The sequence below is a fragment of the Dioscorea cayenensis genome, unplaced genomic scaffold, assembly GCF_009730915.1.
Source record: "Dioscorea cayenensis subsp. rotundata cultivar TDr96_F1 unplaced genomic scaffold, TDr96_F1_v2_PseudoChromosome.rev07_lg8_w22 25.fasta BLBR01001301.1, whole genome shotgun sequence".
NCBI classification, from domain to species: domain Eukaryota; kingdom Viridiplantae; phylum Streptophyta; class Magnoliopsida; order Dioscoreales; family Dioscoreaceae; genus Dioscorea; species Dioscorea cayenensis.
The window spans coordinates 54,987-74,687 of NW_024087692.1; the positions used below are offsets into that span (position 1 = coordinate 54,987).

A 19,701-nucleotide genomic window follows, 5' to 3' on the forward strand; every position below is an offset into this window, starting at 1 on the left:
CCGTTGATAGTAAGTTGTTTCTTAGGCTCCAAGTCATATCCTGGCACTATCTCTGGGTGTTATGTGTCTCGACAATGGCTGTTATGGACACTTCACAATGGCCGTGGTGAGGCCGTTATGGCTTCTATGTTGCTACCAGTGAGCTCATGCTTCCATAGCTTGATCATGGTAGTAGTAAGTGTGACAACAGTGTTGTGTATTGCCATAACACCCGCTGTGAGTCGTGGTGCAACCTTGATTTAGCAAACTTGCTTCATTTTTGATTCAAAACTCCTCGAAATTTACTTTTTTCTTCCTAAAACAGATATCAAGGTTGTTGTGAACAAAAGAATGAATTTCATACTAATGAGATGCTAAACGAGTATAATTTCATACTAAATGCATTGTAAATGATATAGAAAATATGATCAGCTTAGCACTTATCAAGTAGCTTTCAAGCTTAAGAGTGGTAGCTCTTTCCATATGTTTTCTAAAGTACAATAGCTTTCACTCACCTAAAGAGCTAACTCTTTTGCTCGTTAGGGCATACATACTATCCAACTTGTCGAGAGTAGCTTTACAGATCTAATAGGGGTAGCTTTTTGCATCCCTATCATTTTTTTAAACATTTGAAAAAATATTTCACAATTATTTCACTTGAAGTTCAATGAAAGACAAACTAAAAAAGTCATCAAAGGGCTAAGTTGCTACAATTAAGAGGTTGTGTGCTTTAATTGGAACAAATAACTAAGAATAAAGTGAAAACTAAAAAAAATAAAACTCACAAAGAAAGTATTCTAGCATGTGTCCACCGTTAAGGCTAAGAAACTCCCACTAATCATTTCAAGTGCACCTTCACAAATCAAAAAGTTTAGCATGTAAAGGAGTTCAAATAATCCTAAACCCCTCCCCCACACTTAAAATCATACATTGGCCTTAATGTGTCTATATGCAAATAAAAGTGGTGACAATGTAGCAATAATATGGGAGGTAGATTGAAAACAATTACTTCCCAGATTTATAATCAAATGGAAAATATTCCTCGAAAGGCATGGTGCATTCCTAGTTGTGTCCAAGTGGTAGGGTCACTCTAGGTCAATAAACAACCAAGTGAGTATCCCCTTTAAGTTGAGGGATTTGGTGGTGCATTACTAGTCCTATGAAGCCATGGGAAATCATTAAATCTCAATAATATAAAACTAACATAAAATCAAGATAAAAATCCACTAATGTGTCCAAAAAATAAGTAAAAAAGTTGCAAGTCCAACCCTTGCCGCAAAAAATGAATACAAGTAACGAAAAGTAAAAAATATAAATGAACAAAAGCAAATCTAATGCTCAGAGGCATTGGAGGTGGGTGTGGATTCAGCTGGCGGATGTGGAGTTGTTGGTGGAGTGACGGATGGAGAAGGCATGACCAAGTGGCTGAGGATATCTAGGGCATGGTCGAGGTCGGGATCGATTCGTACCTGGGAGGCAACAATCGGCTACTGATCTACCCTAAGCTACTGGATCTCAGTTAGGTTTTGTTTGAATCCCTTGGTCTTTATATGTTATTGGGTAATCAGGTGAGAGTTTAGAGGACTAAACTCCTTTTTAGGGGGGAGTGTTGTGAGCCCCACAGTTGTTTAATCCTAGCCATTAATGTTATATTTAATCCTAGCCATTAATTTTTATGTTTTAAGTTTTTCTAAACCCTAGCCACCACTTTGTCTACTTCTAATTTAGTCTCGCTATGCAAGATAAAAATGAGATCTAGATCACTATCTCTTCCTCGTCACGATGTGGTTTCGGCGACAAAAACGAGGAACTCACCTCCGTGGGTGCTTGATTTCGAGTGGTTGAGGTAAGATTTAGATTTATTTTGTTTCTACCTTTTCTTATGCTTGTATGTGATGTGATACTAGTTAAGGTTAGCGTTTTGTGAGATATTGATTTGATTTGATTTCATTGAGGATAAGATTTAGAAAGTTCTTATTAGAATAGTAGAGATCCCTCTTTAATTTTGGGAGACTTAGAGATAGAGTTCTAAGAGATAAAAATAGAAAAATTGTAAATTGAGGTCTTATTTAGCTTACAGCCAAATTTCAGAAGTTTTACACAAGTATATTGTAAATTATAAGCTTTAAATTCAGGTGATGTGGTCAGAATTTTTGTGTAGCCTTGAATCCATTTTTGATTTATTTCATAATTGTAAGTTATTTTTTAAATTTAGATTTATATAGGAAATTTTTAGAATATGACTTTATCCTTGCCTTTGCCAAATTTTAGATTTCTACCCCTGTAATTTGTGAGATATGAACAAATTTCTATAGATGTGCTCAATGGCATTTCTGCAGGAAGTATTAAGATTGATCAGAGAATTTAAGAATCTTTGAAGTTGAATAAGGACTCATGTTTAGTATGAATGTTGTATATCTTGATATTACCTAAAGTCCTAAAAAATATTAGATTTTATACGCTTGTATTTTATAAGATATAATTTTATTAGTAAACTATCTTAGATGGGATGTCTGTGCAGAACATCAAGATTGATGGGTATCTTTACCAAGTGCCTAGGAGGTGACAATTGTGTAGGGCTGGCAGTTGCGAATGGAAGTGACAAAGTGCTCATTGGACTCGACGTTCAAGTCCTCCTCAACCCTATTGCCCGGTCGATCAATAGTGCTAGGGGTGAGGGCATATCAGGAACCTCTACGGGTAACTATCTCCATCATGCACAGCGTGCCCATCTCGAGGGGTGTCGTGCTGCCCATGGCCCCTTGCTCCTTAAGAAGATCTACCTGTCCCATCCCTATGATTAAGCTCATGATATAGGGACCGACAAAGATTATTCTAGGTGGATGGGGTGATGCTCTGTCAAGCTATAAAGGAATAGAAGTTCATGTAATTCCACCACACCTATGTTGTTAGCTCTACCATCAAAAGAGTGGGTTGTCACAGCATAGATACACATGAGAGCTGGACTGTACAAGATAGAGGCCTTCGTCAGGCCCAGCTCATAGTTCCGCTAGTGATTAAGGTGGAACCACACTCCTACTGCTATCATGCCGGGTCAGAAGTCAATTAACACCTTCTCGTAATTAAGGGTTGCTAGCGAAACTGGTTTTATACATCCCCATCAATAGCTAGAACTCAGTGTAGCTTTGATTGCACTACTCACCAAACAACTAAAACTAAATAGTGTCGGCTCGGTCGAATCCAACCAACCATCGATCTAGCTCAAATATGCTAAGGACCTTAAAGGAGTATATCTATATGTCTGCTCCTCCACAAATAATAGCCGTCTCCAAACACCGGTTTACATCATCCCCTATACCTCCTCCTCCAACCCCAGCTGTGAGAGAATTTACCAATCCACCATGTTGTACTGGCCAAATCACTTCATCCTCAAGAAGCATACCACCCTCAAAAAGTGAGGGGCAAAAAAAAAGGTGCCAGGGTACCACAAGTGTAAATGATCCTGGGGTCTCCTGACGCAAGACTCAAGTCTCGGTCCTTGCCCTTTTTGATGGGCTGATTGTGGTCCTCTTAATTATAGTCATCTTGTAGAAGAAAGAATACAACAATTCAGTTCAAAAATACTAATTTTTTTTCAAAATAGAATAGCTTACTGGCTACTTATGAATAGAGTCTACTAGTACTAATCCTTAATCCAAAAACTAGCCTCCTCAAACTTGCATGGTGTGAAAGCAAAATAAAAGAAAACAGAAATCAAAAGTACTAAAATAAATAAGGCTAAACAATCAAGATAAATAGGGTGCTTGGGTATAAACTCCCTCTAGGGTTTTGTAACTCCAAGACAAAAATTATAAGCTAACAATCCTATTTGAACCGACAGAAAGTCTAAATTATACTATCTCCTTTTTAAGGTAAATAGTAACTGATCCAGTATGGTGCTAATATAGATAACTCCATGATCGCATTACACTCTATGAAATCTTAATAAGAATAGACAAGTATTCAAAGCGTAGATGACCCTTCTCTAGAAGTGATCGCCGTCGATAAGTGCTTAAAAGTGCATAACTTCCATATCATTTACACTACATTTATCATAAGATTTTACATGTTTAGCACCTAATTAGTACATAATTTCATTCTTTTGTTCATCACGGCCTTTTATTTAGTTTTAGGGCCAAAAAGGCAAATTCGAGGGCATTTCAAAGTAAGTTGCTAAATCAGAGCTTTACCATGGCTCATAACAATGTGGTGACATCTCGCCATGGTCATTGTCCACTCTTAGCACTGTTGTTATAAAGCCGTGGCCTTGTGGACTCACTAGGAGCAGCATAGAAGCCACAACAGCCTTACCACAGCCTCACCACAACTGTTGTGAATCCATCACGACCATGATCCACCCATACAACGCCTAGAAAAGCCGTGCTAGGATGCGACTTGGAGCTCATGTAATAACTTACTCACCATAAGCATCACAACATCATGGTACGGCCATGGTGGACCTGACACTATATAAACCCCGAGATTTTCTGATCAAGGAGAGGTTCTTTTACTAAATTTGGTAAGACGGATGGAGTTCTGGAGATCTGAGTGATGGGGGACGACATTCATCACTATTCTAGTAGATTCCGGTGAGCTTTCCAAGGGATATTCAGCGTACATCATGAGGGGGGAGCAAAAAGATTCATTGTCATCTTGTCAATCTTGTGATTCTCTCGACCTTAACCTTCAGAGATCTATTGGAAGGAGTTAGTCTAGGAATTCTTTATACATTATTAATTATTCTTTATTCTTGTGGATCTATTTTATTCATATCTTTATTCTTGATCCATATGACCCCAATTTGAGTGGAATTGTATGTCTAGGCATTTTGATGATTGCTTATGAACTTTGATTGATTATTCAATAAATCCATCAAGTATTTTGTGATTCATTGCTTGTTTCATGAATGCCTATCGTGTTAACATAGTGAGGAAGATATGCCCCTACATTAGAACACACATGCCATGTTAGATCTTTGCATGTGCTAAGAGATTAGGCATAGCTAAGTTTCTGGATTAGAGATTGATTTGTCCTTATGTTTAGGGTTTGATTTGTCCCTTCTAGAAGACTTCTTATACTTAACAAAAATATAGAAGGCTGGGCTTGGAAGAGATTCTATCTTAAGTTCCCAGTGATTTAGACTTGGTTGCTAAGATATTGGGACTGGTAGTCCTTTGAATTCTCTCGGCCCAATACTAGAATATGATTTCCATACTCAATGTATATTATCATTAACAATCAAGAAAATTGTAATATAACTACCCAACTCCTTCCAATTGTGCTTAATTATCCTCTATTGTAGTTTTTAGTAAATTGTAGAATTAGAATATAGAAACAACATAAACATTTAGGCTATTGATTATGTGAAAAGGAAGTAATAGGAGCCTACCGTTGTTCCTAGGGAAATACGACCCTCGTTCTCACCTTGAGGTATTACTTGATGACCAGTATACTTGTGGTATTTACAGACTCAACTTTATTTTCATACTCATATGTTAACAACACACCCTCATTAATCATCCATCATGTTTTTTATGGCGTTGTGGGGGAGTGCCTAGTCGAGAGATTATACGAAAACTTGTAGCTGAGTGTTTTAGCCAATTATTCTTTTGTGCATTATTTGACTCATTCTATTACTTCTTTAATAACTCATTCTCACTATCCTATTCTATAGGTGATTGTTCATGAAAGGCCATAGTTTATCGGGGAAGAGTTAGGTGTCCAAGAACCAGCAATAGCAACAAACAATTTTGAACTCAAAGCCAACACTATTGGGATGATTCAGAACTCTCCTATTAATTTGATGGCCTAGCAAATGAAGACCCAAATGCCCATCTCTTAAAGTTTTTGCAAATCTATTCAACATTCCAGATAAGCACAGTTATAAATGATGCGATCAAACTGTGACTTTTCTTGTTCAGTTTGAGAGGTTCGGCATATCGGTGGCTTACTTCTCTAGCACCGAGGTCGATCAAGACATAGAATGACTTGCTGGAAAATTTTCTTGGACACTATTTTCCACCAAGCAAAGCAGCAAAAATTAGATAGGAGATCTTAGCCTTTAAGCAAGGAGAGTCTAAAATCATGTTCAAGGCACATGAGAGATTCAAGGACCTTCTTGGGTGGTGCCTACATCACAGGTTCAGTTCATTGATAACATTGCAGGTATAATGGACTTAACTACTAGACTAGGCAGACTAATAACATTGCAGTAGGGGGATCATTGAGCAAAAAATACCTTGAAGAGGTAGAACATTTGTTTGAAGACATGGCTAACAATGAGTCACACTAAAGTTCAAGAGGCAAGCAACCAAAGGTGGCCAGGTTACATGAGATAGATGCAAATACCACTTTGCAGCAAAAGTGGATGTGCTCACATGGAAATTGGACCTACTCGTGAGCAATGGCCAGGATGTTAGCATGAATTCCATGGCCGTTATGTTTTGTGAAACTTGTGGAAGAAGTATGTACAGTTCAAGAAGTTCATGACTATTTTCAAGCAATTGCACATAAACATCCCTATTTTTGAAGCATTGTCCCAGATGCTGAAATATGCCAAAATTTTGAAGGACTTGCTCACCAACAAGAAGAAATTGGAAGAGGTTGACATAGTGGTTCTTAATGGAAATTGTTCCATCATTTTGGACAAAAATATTCTAATGAAGCTGAGAGATCTTGTGAGCTTTTTCATCCCATGCTTTCTAGGTGATGGTGTGGAAGAGAATGCACTAGCTGATCCTGGGGCTAGTATTAATGTGATGCCATACACCATTTACATGAAGCTTGTACTATGAGAATTGTGGAAGATGTGCTTGTGGCCATTGAGAAGCTTATTTTCCCCGTCGATTTTTTGAATCCTTATATAGATGAAGATGTAGAGACACCACTCATTCTTAGAAGACTTTTTCAAAACATATCCGGGGCTCTCATCAATTGGAGAGATGGGAAGATGACTTTGAAAGTGGGAGATGAAGAAGTGGTGTACAAACTCCCAAATGCCATGAAATACTCCATAGACTAGGACAATGAATGTTACTTTACACATGAACCTGACTTTTCTATTTTTGACTCTTTGCAGGATGTGTTCATGGTGAACCCCCTTAATGAATACTTCAAGGGCAAGCTTGAGGAAAAGACAGCACAACCCACAAACCCACAGCTTCAAAAGAGTAATAGAAGGAGTAATGTGAGAACCACAACAACAAAGAAGGTATGGAGGAAAGTAAAATCTAAAGATTAACATCTTACTGAGGTGATAAACATCACCACTTCAAAAGCTGGTAATAAAGAGACAATCTCTCTACTTATTCCTAGTAACCCAAAGTCATCTTGAGTTAAGAGCAGGTACATCATTCTAGTGATGTAAAGCAAGCGCTTTTTGGGAGGCAACCTGTTGTGATGTATTGGAAGAGAGTTATGTTTTCTAAACAATTTAAATGAGTTTGTCACGAGCTTATCATTGCTATGGTCATGGTCATGGTGACCTAAAACTGCAGTATTACAGAGTGTACTATTTCTCTGGATTTTCCAGAGTTCTAGCATAGCCAGACCATGTCCGTGGTGAGGCCATTATGAGCATAATGAGCCCTAGAATGGCCACTATCAACACATAGAAATCTTTTAGCCATAATTGAATTGACAATGGCCTCACAATGGGCTAATAATGCCATGATGCCTCAGGAAACTGAATCAATGAACAACATTCATTATCTGGCCAATCACATTATGAAGTGATATAGGGTTGTCACCGGCTAACTCTTGGTCTTTCTCACTTGGAAATATGTTTTTCTCTCTTCTACTTCACAAGAAAACCTTTCCAATTGATCGTATTAGTAACTCTAAGACCTTAGGAACTTTTTCAGCAAGACTTAGCAAGAGAATCACTTGATTTTTGACACACCCCTTTGTGGTTGTGTACTACAAGTACACAAGTTGTCGAAGCAGTAAAGTACCCCGGTGAATGGGTAGTGGTATCCACAGGGAATAGTGCTCAGAAACACAAGAATTGCTATTTAATTATAGTGAAAGCTATTGAGGAGTTGTGTGAATAATATCAATGCAAATAAAACTAAAGAAAAGAAAAGAGACACAATAGGGATAAGGAGAGGCAATCGATAAAGAGATGGGGCACCTGGACTTTGCTCACCCTAGGACTATTATTTCAAGTAGAAGAGTAATCATTATGCCTCCTAACTGATTCTTAATGAGTCATCGACATCCAAAGACATACGGTACCAAACCTAAGGTCAACCGTGACTAACCCTATACTATGCCCCGGTAGAAAAGGATACTCTCGACGCCTCACACTGTGTGAGGTTACATGAAGCTCTAGGGACTCCAAGTGATAAACCTTATTCGCTAAAATAGATCTAACCCTTTAGTCCAGGCAAAAGACCCCTAGTCACGATTAAGCCCCAACACTAAGGATTACTTTAACACTTCACTCTATTCCTTGCACAACTAAGCCCAAGTGGAGTTTGTTTCTTAGCACTTCACTCTATCATGACTACAAAGAACTCATGGAACGTGAAGGTAGGATAAACCACATCGGAAAGGAAAGGGGACATTCCGCTACCTCTCGACTTACCCTCTCGACCCTCTCCAAGCTTGCTTTGTCTAATCCTAATGGAGTGTCACTCATCCACAAGAATTACCAAAATGGATTCTCAACCCTAGTGTCACTCTAAAGGAAAATCAATATAAAAAGCATTCAAGGATGGAACTCAATTAAAACATCAATTAAAGAAGCATAATAAAGGTCAATGAAACAAAATCATCATAGGGTTTACTAGTCCAAGCACCCACTAGGGGTTTAGCTCTCCATGGAGCAATACGAAATCAACAGTGAAATCAATAGTGAAAACATGCAATCCATAGATAAAACCCCCTTGTAGTCCGTATTGATGATCTTATAGAGTCGCCTCGTCTTCTCCAAATGTTCCCTTGTCAAGCCTAGGGCACACCTCGCCGAATCAGTGCCGACAAAAGCTCTCCCAATAACTCTCCTTCAAAGGAATGCAATGTTGAAGGCCGTCAAACTGCTCCAAAAACCTAAGCAAAGCCCCTCCAAACCCTAGCTGCGAGTACTCCAAAGATGGGCAAAAGATGGGAAAAGATAGGGGAAAGATACCTCAAAATGTCTCAAGTCACGGTATTTATAGGGGCTAGAATCGGGTATCCACACGGCCATGTGGATTTTCAGACTTTGGTTTTTCCACGCGTTGTGAACAGTAACTACTACAGTTTTTCGCCGAAATGCTCCCGAATCCACTCATTTCATCAAGGCCACATGAATGGGCACACATTCATGCGGTAGGTCGTGTCGCGTCTTCATTGAAACCATATTGACAAAGATCTTGCTAGCATTGCACAAGTAGAAACACATGAGTATGGCTACCTTTGTGCCCCTCCACTTTTTGTATTCACTTGAGCACAATGGAGGTTGACACACGCCCATATGTCTTTGAGCATGGCTCGTGTCTTCGCGTTTGTCCAATCTAAGAACTTCATCAACAATTGTATCTATGATCCACTTTTGCTTTCTTTCATCCAACTTTGTTTCCACAACCCTACATGCACAAAAGAACACAAATACACATGAATAAGCGATAAAATCTAGTAAACGTGATGCTCAATGTAAGAAAAGAATATTTCATATTACTTATACACAAGCACTTATCAATTTTCATCTCAGAACATCCTTCTCTTCTCGGTCGATTTCGTGAGATATTTTTAAACCTTATAAATCATGTTTTAATGATGTATAAACAGCATGAACTAGTTCAGGAATGCTTGGTGAATGATTCATATTGAATTCTAATCAAAATAAACCATATACAAACATTTTTCACCATACTCAAACTTGACAACAGCCCTTCCATGATGAACAACTGCCATTGTGAAGATCATTGTGTTCAAATTTTTAATACAAGGGCAGATGAGCAAAAACAGGTGTTGGGTACCCATTAAAAGGGTGTTGCGAACTTTCCCACTTATCTTGCTGTGGAAAAATTTGGCAATGGGGTCTAACCATTGTTAGCAGGTCATTGCTCTATTTTAGTACACAATAGACTCATCACGGGCATTGCGCACCCGTTGTGGCAGAAGCAAATGTAAAACAGAGCTACTAAATAGCACAATTGGCCGTTGTGTGCTCATTTTACACATCCAAAGGATCACCACGGCTGTGGTCACGAGCATTCACATAACAGTCATAGTATACCCATTGTACACCCATTGTCCATTCTTGCATAGCATTTCCTGTATTCAATTGATTAATTATTCATATTCTTTCTGAATGGTAGGATATGGGTTAGAAGAGGACTACCAGCCACCCTCAGGCAGAAGCCGATGAGGTATAAGACTTAATCTTTATACAGGGTTGGGATCAATTTTTCGGCATCAATAAGCTGACTTCCTAGGAGATCACGATGGAGGTCATGAGCTCATTTGAGCTTGATCAGACCATCATTAGCCTAGCACATTGAGAGACCATTAGTTTCTAGATGTTCGGTGAGGAGTTCATGAAGTCTTATACAGATTTCTCTATGAGAATGGGGTTGATCGACATAGAGTATACTTGTACCAAGTCATACTCGCAGCTCCACGTCGATCTATTAGTCTACCTAAGCTCATATCAGGTATGGGCCCAAACCCTTTGAGGCCATGAGACATATGTCTACGTGACCTCAAAGGCATGTGCCCTATGACGCCCAGTATTTTTCTACCTCCATGCCATTCTATCGTGAATACTAAGTGGGCGAGGAGACAACACTAGTTTCATGAACCTCTACGATCCATATTTTTTGTGGGCATGGTAACAAGGAAGCTAATTCACATCTGCGACACTCTAGCCTGCTAGCACGTCATCAGTCCTATGACCTTCACGTGACGACTATATTCGTTGGTCCTTGCATTACCAGGCTAGCACAGGGTCTAAGTTTGATCGATTGATGTGCAAGTATGAGATGTATAAGATGCATACAGCAACTCAAAGTCACCTCGCTTCAGTAATGTGCTTGATAGAGAGGCTTGACATAACCCACGAGATGCAGTACCTGGTGGTCCATTGTACTGACTTCGAATCTTTAGACGATGAGGAGTCTTTCCCAGAAATAACTTCCACTGTAGTTCCCTTGATCCCAGCTTTAGCTCAAGTCACAGCTGATATTGCTGCTCCTTCTTCCTCGACCACAACACGTACTTCATCCATTCCACCAGCTATTGAGGAGCACCTTACCTATGTCGAGGACGATCAAGTGAGGATTAAGGGGATCCTCTGACAGATTCGAGTGCATCTGCAGTGCCAGGGCCCCTCATCCACTCTAGCCTCTACTTCACCAATAGTTTCAGCTCGAATGGCACCAGAGTTCCCATGTTGATATCAGTCATTTTGATTTTTCTTTATCACTTTTGTATTTTCCATTTTAGTTGTACATTGCACTTTTTATTTCAATAAGGAACATCTACCCTGCTGCTTCTATACTTATATTTTGATCATAGTGGATATTTATTTTTGCAATGTTTTATTTTATTCTTATATTTAATTGTTTTATTTAAGTCTCAATTAGTGTTTGAGATGATTAAGTGTTGTTTTGGCCCACACAATTTGGAGCCTGGACAAAGGTAACTTCATCGTCCTCGTCTGCCCAACTAAGAAACCAGGGGAGTACTAATGTCCATATATTCTTTCATTGTCTTTTATTATTATATTTTACTACACTTGTGCATACATTTGTACATTGGGGGCAATGCACATCTTTAAGTATGGGGTGGGAGTGTATGAGATTTTTTATGATATTTGTGGATATTTGTGCGAAATTGTTATTATATTTGTGGAAATTGTTTTTTTGAAAATGTTGGTGCTTGTGCTTTATACATGCTAGTGTTTACCTTTGAAGGCATTGCACTTACGTGTTGGAGTTTCTTTAGTATAAGAGCATGATATATGTTATACTAACATTTTTTTTCTATGCTTCTCAAGAGTTGGTTACTTTGCGAGTTTGTGCTCTATCTTGTGTCCCTCTTGAGTACACCTTGCACCTTATGTCTAGAAAGTGATGTTTTATAGTAGGGGATTTCATTAGTGTTAGTTATTTTCTCATTTTAGTTAAATTGTGTTCACAGCAGAAAGAGTTACCTCCTTTGTAGTGCATAGTCACTCTCAAAAACTCAGATACAAAAGTATGCCCTAGTGGGAAAGAAGGTTGTCTCCTAGGAAATGTGAATGCTACTGACTATGAAAAAAATGGTATTCGTCCATATAGAGTTATGTAAAGTATAGAGTAAGACTAAATAAATTCTCAAAAGGTTATTGCAACACAATCTAGACTATAAGATAGTGGACTAAGAGACTAACACTTGGGAGAGTATTTTTCACCGTGGAGTAGACAACTCTTTGTAGAGCATGTCTATGTTACCTCGCATTTAATTGTTCCCTTATACTACTAAAACTCCATCTCTTGTTGCCTAAGGTCCAGCACTTATCATGCTTTCCATTTTTATCATTTCTATTTACTTGAGGACAAGCAAATGCTTAAGTGTGGGGTTATTTAATAAGTGCTTGAAAGTGCATAATTTCCATATCATTTATACTACATTTAGGATAAGATTTTATATGTTTAGCATCTAATTAGTACAGAATTTCATTCCTTTGTTCACCATGGCCTTTTATTCTATTTTAGGGCCAAATAAGTGAATTTAGGGGCGTTTCAAAGCAAAATGGACGAAGTTGTTGAATCAGAGCGTCACCACGGCTCACAACGGACAAGGTGACATCTCACCATGGTCGTTGTCCACTCTTAGCACTGTTATTATCAAGCTGTGGTAGTGTGGACTCATTGGGAGTAACACAGAAGCCATAAATGCATTACCACGACTGTTATGAATCCTTTATGACCATGATCCACCCACACAATGCCCAGAGAAGCTGTGCAAGGATGCAACTTGGAGCCCACACAATAACTTACTCACCACAGGCATCACAACTGATGTGTTCTCCTCAAGTGCACGGGTCGCACACAAGTAATATAGTGGTACCCCGTGAGGGGTAGGATTGTCGAACCACAGGGGCTGGACTTAGAGTAATAATTGATCTTCTAATGTCTACCCGATCAACAATGGTTGGTAAAATGGTTACAACTAGATCCTAAAGGGGGGAAAGATGATAGGTAAGGGCTGGAATTGAACTAAGTGAGATACACGGAGATAGAGCAATGCCCCGGACTAATCCCTTGGAGAAATATGCAATGGACTTGCTTCTAATACCTACCAGGTACATCCTAAGGTTCTTGAATGTGCTCAAGAGCAATGTTGCATCTATGGTTCTCAAATACAACAAGGTCTGCTAAGGTAAATGTGTATCTCAAACACATAGTGTTTTGCAATCACAATAAGTAATCACAACTATGGTCATCCATACACCAAGTTTTACCAAAGCATCTGTGTAAATCAAACACATCATTAAACATAAGAAACCAATAGAACTCCGTAAACATATTAAAAGCAAGTAAATCAAGATAACACATAAGCATCCAAGTTCATAGACCCGGGGCACCAAAGAGTGGCTAGCCCCTCATAGTTATACAAATCATTACAAAGCTAAGGAAAACAAAAGATAAAGAAGCCATGAAAGACTCCCCTCTTTGCTTCTCAATCACTCCAACGATGCTCTGATGAAGTTCCGTCGGCTTAGCTATGCTCTACTTGCGATCTTGCACCGTAGCTCCACTCTGGCCCTAGAAAAGTGAAGGGGAAGAGCTTGGCAGCCATGCCCAAGAAGAAGGAAGAATAGATCCCATCAAATGACCTAGATCTGAGCATAAAAAGTGATTTTTGGGGTGAGCACGGTTGTGCTTAGGGGGTGCTTCTCCCCCTATATTTTTTTGAGAAAGTTTGGGCAATAAAATCACAAAATTTCAGCATGATCATGCCCCTACTTCTCAACTGATCATGGTCATGCAAGGAGCACACAAATCATGCTTTTTCTCCGGACTTATGCTACAGTGATTTGCTACTGTAAATGCTACAACGCTCATCTAGTAATTTTGCTATAGTGTCAGTGCTTCGCCTACTGCAGAAATCACCTAGAATATTTAGAGGGTGAGACACGGTTTTGCTCAGACTGTGCTTCACCTGGAACACTGTAATTTCACATCTTTTCCCACTATAATTGCACCGAATCTTACTCTCTTGCACATGAACCTATCTTCCTGCACAAACACACAATAATACCCATAATAGCACTGAATCACAATTAATAAACGCTTAAAGACAAGATAAATACATGAAAAGGGCATGGAAATATATATATGAAATCCAGTCATCAACAACGCCCGTGGTGAGCCCGTGGGGGACCTAACACTATATAAACCCCAGGGTTTTCTGATCAAGGGGAGGTTATTTTACCAAATAAGGTAGGGTGGTTGGAGTTCTGGAGATCGAAGAAATGGGAGATGACTTTCATCACTTTTCATTAGATTCCAGCGAATTTTCCAAGGGATATTTAACATTCATCATTAGAGGGGGTTGCGCAAAGAGATTCGGTGCATCTTGTCAATCTTGAGATGCTCTTGACCTCAACCTTCAGAAATCTATTGAAATGAGTTAGTTTAGGAATTCTTTATACATTAATCTTTGTTCTTGTGGATTTATTTTTATTCATATCTTTATTCTTAATCCATAGGACCCCAATTCGAGGGGAATTGTATATCTAGACATTTTGATGATTGTTTATGAACTTTGATTGATTATTCGATAAATCTATCTAGTATTTTGTGATATATTGCATGTTTCTTGAATGCTTATCATGTTAATGTGGTGAGGAAGATATGGCCCTACATTAGAAGACACATGCCATGTTAGATCTATGCATGCGCTAAGAGATTAGGTATAGCTAGGATTCTGGATTAGCGATCGATTGGCCCTTATGATTAGTGTTTAATTTGTCCCATCTGGTGGACTTCTTGTACTTATGGCAAATATAGGTGGCTAGGATTGGAAAGGATTCCATCTTAAGTTCCTAGTTATTTGGACCTGGTTGCTAAGAGATTGCGACTAGTAGGCTTTTGAATTCTCCCCGTCCAATACAAGAATACGATTGTCATGTTCAACGCATACTATCAGTAACAATCAAGAAAATTGTCATATAACTACCCAACTCCTTCCAATTATGCTTAATGATCCTTTATTGTAGTATTTACTAAAAGGCAGTAATAGGAGCCTCTCACCATTCCTAGGGAAATATAACCCTCGTGCTCACCTACGAGGTATTACTTGATGATGCATACACTTGTGGTATTCACAGACTTACTTTAACATTATTTGCATACTCATATGTTCACAATATATTCATTAATCGTCCATCACCCTAATCCCATACAAAGTAGAAATGAGATCTCTTTCTAAATCTATTCCCTGTTATTACAAAAGTACAGAATTACTTGTTAATTCACTTGAGAGGATTGTGGGAAGTGAATTCTTGACTCCCAAGTACCCTATCTCTTGGCTTATTCAGAGATCCCTTTCAATCATGGCTTTCTTATGCTAGGTGGGTCTCTCAACTCGTCACACAAGCATGTCATACATAAAACTAGAGTTTTCGCCTTATTAGCATTCAAGAAAATAAGAACACACGATTGAATTTAAAATTAAAGGCATGCAATTAATAATCAAAGTAAAGTATGAAAGATCCATAACCAATATCAATCAAATTTAATCCTAGAGTTCATCTATGCCTAAACACCTACAAAATTAGTTCTCCATTAAGGTAGAACAATCATACAATTCACAAGAGATAACAAGAATTATTGAAAGCATTAAACTACTTCCCCCTTATCTTCCACAAATGGCACCAAGATTCTTCTTGACGGATCCTATCTTTTTCCTCCAAGATGGGTAAGCCTCTTCTTCCTACTAGTTCACCCAAAAGATCTAGAGAAAACCCCTTCTTCTTTCCTAAACCTTCGAGTCAAAAGATATCTTTAAAACCCTCATCTGAATCTTTTATACCTAGCCACTTACGGGCTACTTACAGGAATAAGAACAAGGCTGTAATGAGATGTAGATAATTTGTTGGGTGCCTTAAGGGATGATTTATGACCGTAAGTCCTGCATGTATGGTCTTCTATCTGGGTGTTATAGCCCAACTTATGGCCATAAGCACTTTGTCATAATCTTCTCTGAATGTCTCTTGCGACTATCTTTACGAGTGTAAGTACTCCCTGCAAGCTCCTTTAGACATCTCTTATAGTCCATCTTACTAGTGTAAGTCCTACCTGTATGTCCCTTAATTTGATCCTTCTTGCGAGCATAAGCATGCCCGGAAGGTTCTCTGTCTGAGGCTTACGCCCATAAGCACGACTGTAAAGTGTCTATAAGTGGTTCTGTCTAGTATGTTCTTCAGTTGTTGATGCCAAAAGATTTCCATCTTCCTCATTTTGGCTCTCTCACATCCTTTAGGACTACCCGCTACCTAAAAATACAATTTTCACCATGCTTAGCATCATCTTCCAAATAACACTCTAACACACACAAAATAATATTAAATAATGCATAAATGTACACTTATCAGCCTAAAATCTTGATTTACATTATACTTACTCATAAGTTATCATAACTACTGCATGAGAAATAATGAGCTCCATACATCAAAGTACTCACCCCAAAGCTACTGAATGCAATGATTACTTTAAAAAAAACATACAAAAGAGATCCATACAATAGCATATACCCCTTGCTCATGAGTTTTACTATAAGCAATAACTTCAATGATCACTTTTTGAGCAACTAAAGAAAAATACCCTATATTTTGTTATAGAAATGAAAGCAAGGAATATTCAACAATTAAAATTAAATTCTTCATACAACAAAGAACATGTCTTAGATGAACTCACATCTAAGTTAAAAATGCTTTGGTATAGAAAGTGAATACATTTCACATGCCATTTCACATGTCCCCAATCACAATGCCTTTCCTCACTGATAAGTGCTTGTATGTGCATATTATTGAGCATGTTTTATTTATAATGAGCATTGCTTTTATCAGATTTTATGGCTCATTCGTGTGTTTTTGTATTATTTTGAGCATTCAGGGTTGTGAAGGGAGTATAAGAAGAAAGGAAGTGAAAATAGGTCATGAATGCAGGTTTTTGAGGATTCTCTTGTGTGGAACAAGTGTCAAGACATAAGCAGTGATCAAACACATGAGGGTGTGTGCCAACTTCCAAGAATGTGCAAATCTATTTACAAAATGGAAGGGCACAAAGTCACTCACAAACTCATGTCCCAGCTTATGCAGAGTTTTTGAGAGCGTCATTCAACATGACCTACCACACGGATATGTACCCAACCGTGCGGCCTCAATGGAAGAAAAAGAATTTTGGATCACCGCATAAACTATTGTAGAAAAACACTGTTCATGAGTGATGTATCTTTTACTGTTTACGTAGTGTGAAATTTAGAAAAACAGAGAGTCCATACGGCCTTGTAAATTATCCACATGGGCATGTGAAATCCCGATTTATGCATTATAAATAGCCGCTTTGAAGAGTTATTTTCTGGTATTTTTCCTATTTTTTGGAGATAGCGCAGCTAGGGTTCGGAGGACTTTTTCACCTGGTTTTGGAGCGTTTATAGCAAATTTAACATCGATTTCCTTCAAAGGAAAGTTATTGAAGGAGCTTTCAATGGTATTGTTTCGGTGAGGGGTGTCCTAGGCTTAACGGATGAGTCACTGGAGAAGGAGAAGCGACCCTTAGAGACCATCATCATGGAAAACAAGGGATTATTCTTATAGATAGTTTGCATTTATGTTTGATTTATTCTTTGATTTTGTATCGCTCTATGGAGAGCTAAACCCCTAGTGATTGCTTGGACTTGTAAACCCTAGGATAATTTTGTTTATTGACTTTTATTATATTTCTTTTAATTGAGTTTTTAATTGATTTTCAATCTTGAATGCTTATGTTTTGATTTTTCCTTAGAGTGACACTAGGGTTGAGAATCTATCAATTCATCCTTTTGAGAGGGTGAGCGGAGCATCCTCTTTCCCTTCCGATGTCATTTATACTACCTCCATATTCCAAGAGTACTTTGCAATCACAATAGAGTGAAGTGTTGAAAGATCTCCTCCACTGGGGCTTAATTGTGTAGGCAAAACATAGTGAAGTGTTCAGAGATGCCTTCCATTGGGGCTTAGTTGTGATTAAAGGTCTTTCGCCTGGAACAAAAGGCTAGATCTAGATTTTGGAATATAATTTATTACTAAGATTCCTTAGAACCCCAAGTAGTCCCATGCGGTGTGAGGTGTTGAGAAAATTCCTTTCCGCCGGGGCATAGGTAGAGGGCGAGTTACAGTTGACCTTAGATTTGGGACTGTGTACTTTTGGATTTCTATAACTCTTTAAATCTCAATTAGGGAAGCATAATATTAATCTTGCACTTGAAACAATAGTCCTAGGGGGAGCACTTCCCAAAGTACCCCACTTTATCATTGAGTGTTTCTCCTGTGGATTCGACTACCCACCCCTTGGGTATTTTATTACTTCAAAATCTATGCACTTGCGGTACACACGCAAGGGTGTGTCAAGTTTTTGGCACCGTTACTGGGGAGTAGGCATTTTAGAGACATTTATATTTTCCTATTTTAGCTATTCATCGCTTAGTTTATTCCATACTTTCATATTCTTCCAACATTCTGATTTGTTTTTCTTTTCTTGATTTCAGCTCCAAGTTATGAGCCGAGGAAACCCTTCGACATTAGTTGAAGGTGATCCGAAGATTGAGCGGAGATTTCGTAGATGGGTACAGGAACCTGTCCAAGAATAACCTATACATGGACAAAACTGTGAGGCTGAGATAGAAGTGGAAGGATCTGATAATATGGCTGAGCAGAATAAGCAGCAGAGGACACTCTCTTACTATGAAAGACCCATAATTCTTGGCACATAGTCCAGTATTGTTAGGCCATCGATTACAACTCAGAGTTTGGAGCTCAAGCCAGGTTTTATCCAGATGGTACAACAGTAAGCACAACTCAATGGTCTGGCTGACTAGGATCCAAATAACCACTTTAAGAATTTCTTAGAAGTGTGTGATATGCTGAAGATTAATAGGGTTATAGATGATGCCATACGGTTGAGGGCCTTTCTATTTTCCTTGAAGGGGAGAGCAAAATAGCAGTTACACTCATTACCTCGAGCGTCTATTACTACATGGGAAGAGATGGTGGAAGCTTTTCTTGCTCGATACTTCCCTCCTAGAAAATCTGCGACGCTCAAGAATGAGATATCTTCCTTTGTACAAATAGAATTGGAGTCTCTCTTTGAGACATAGGAAAGGTTCAAGGATTTCCTGCGAAAATGTCCTCAACATGGATTCCCTGAGTGGATGCCTGTCCAAACATTTTACAATGAGTTAAATCCTAGTACAAAATAGTTACTAGATGCTGCAGCAGGGGGTACCTTCGGAAGTAAAACCCCAAAAGCCGCATGACAACTCATAGAAGAAATGGCTATGAAAAGTTATCAATGGAGTGCCTGAGACAAGAAGAAGGTAGCCAATATTCATGAGATTAATGCAGTCACATCCGTAGTAGCCCAAGTGGAAGCATTGATCAAAAGTTAGACACTCTAACTCCTCCAAGAGTGACAGCAGTGATGAACTATGATGGATGTGGAGGTGGACATATTTCAACTAATTGTCATATTTCCATTAGTGGTGCAA

At 38.6% G+C, this 19,701-nt stretch overlaps 1 non-coding gene across 1 annotated transcript; it reads right to left on the reverse strand.

The window, feature by feature from the left end:
* Positions 1-19,248: 19,248 nt before the first annotated feature.
* Positions 19,249-19,355, reverse strand: LOC120256140. The gene has a single exon (XR_005535186.1). It is a non-coding gene; the product is annotated as a small nucleolar RNA R71 (small nucleolar RNA).
* Positions 19,356-19,701: the final 346 nt, after the last annotated feature.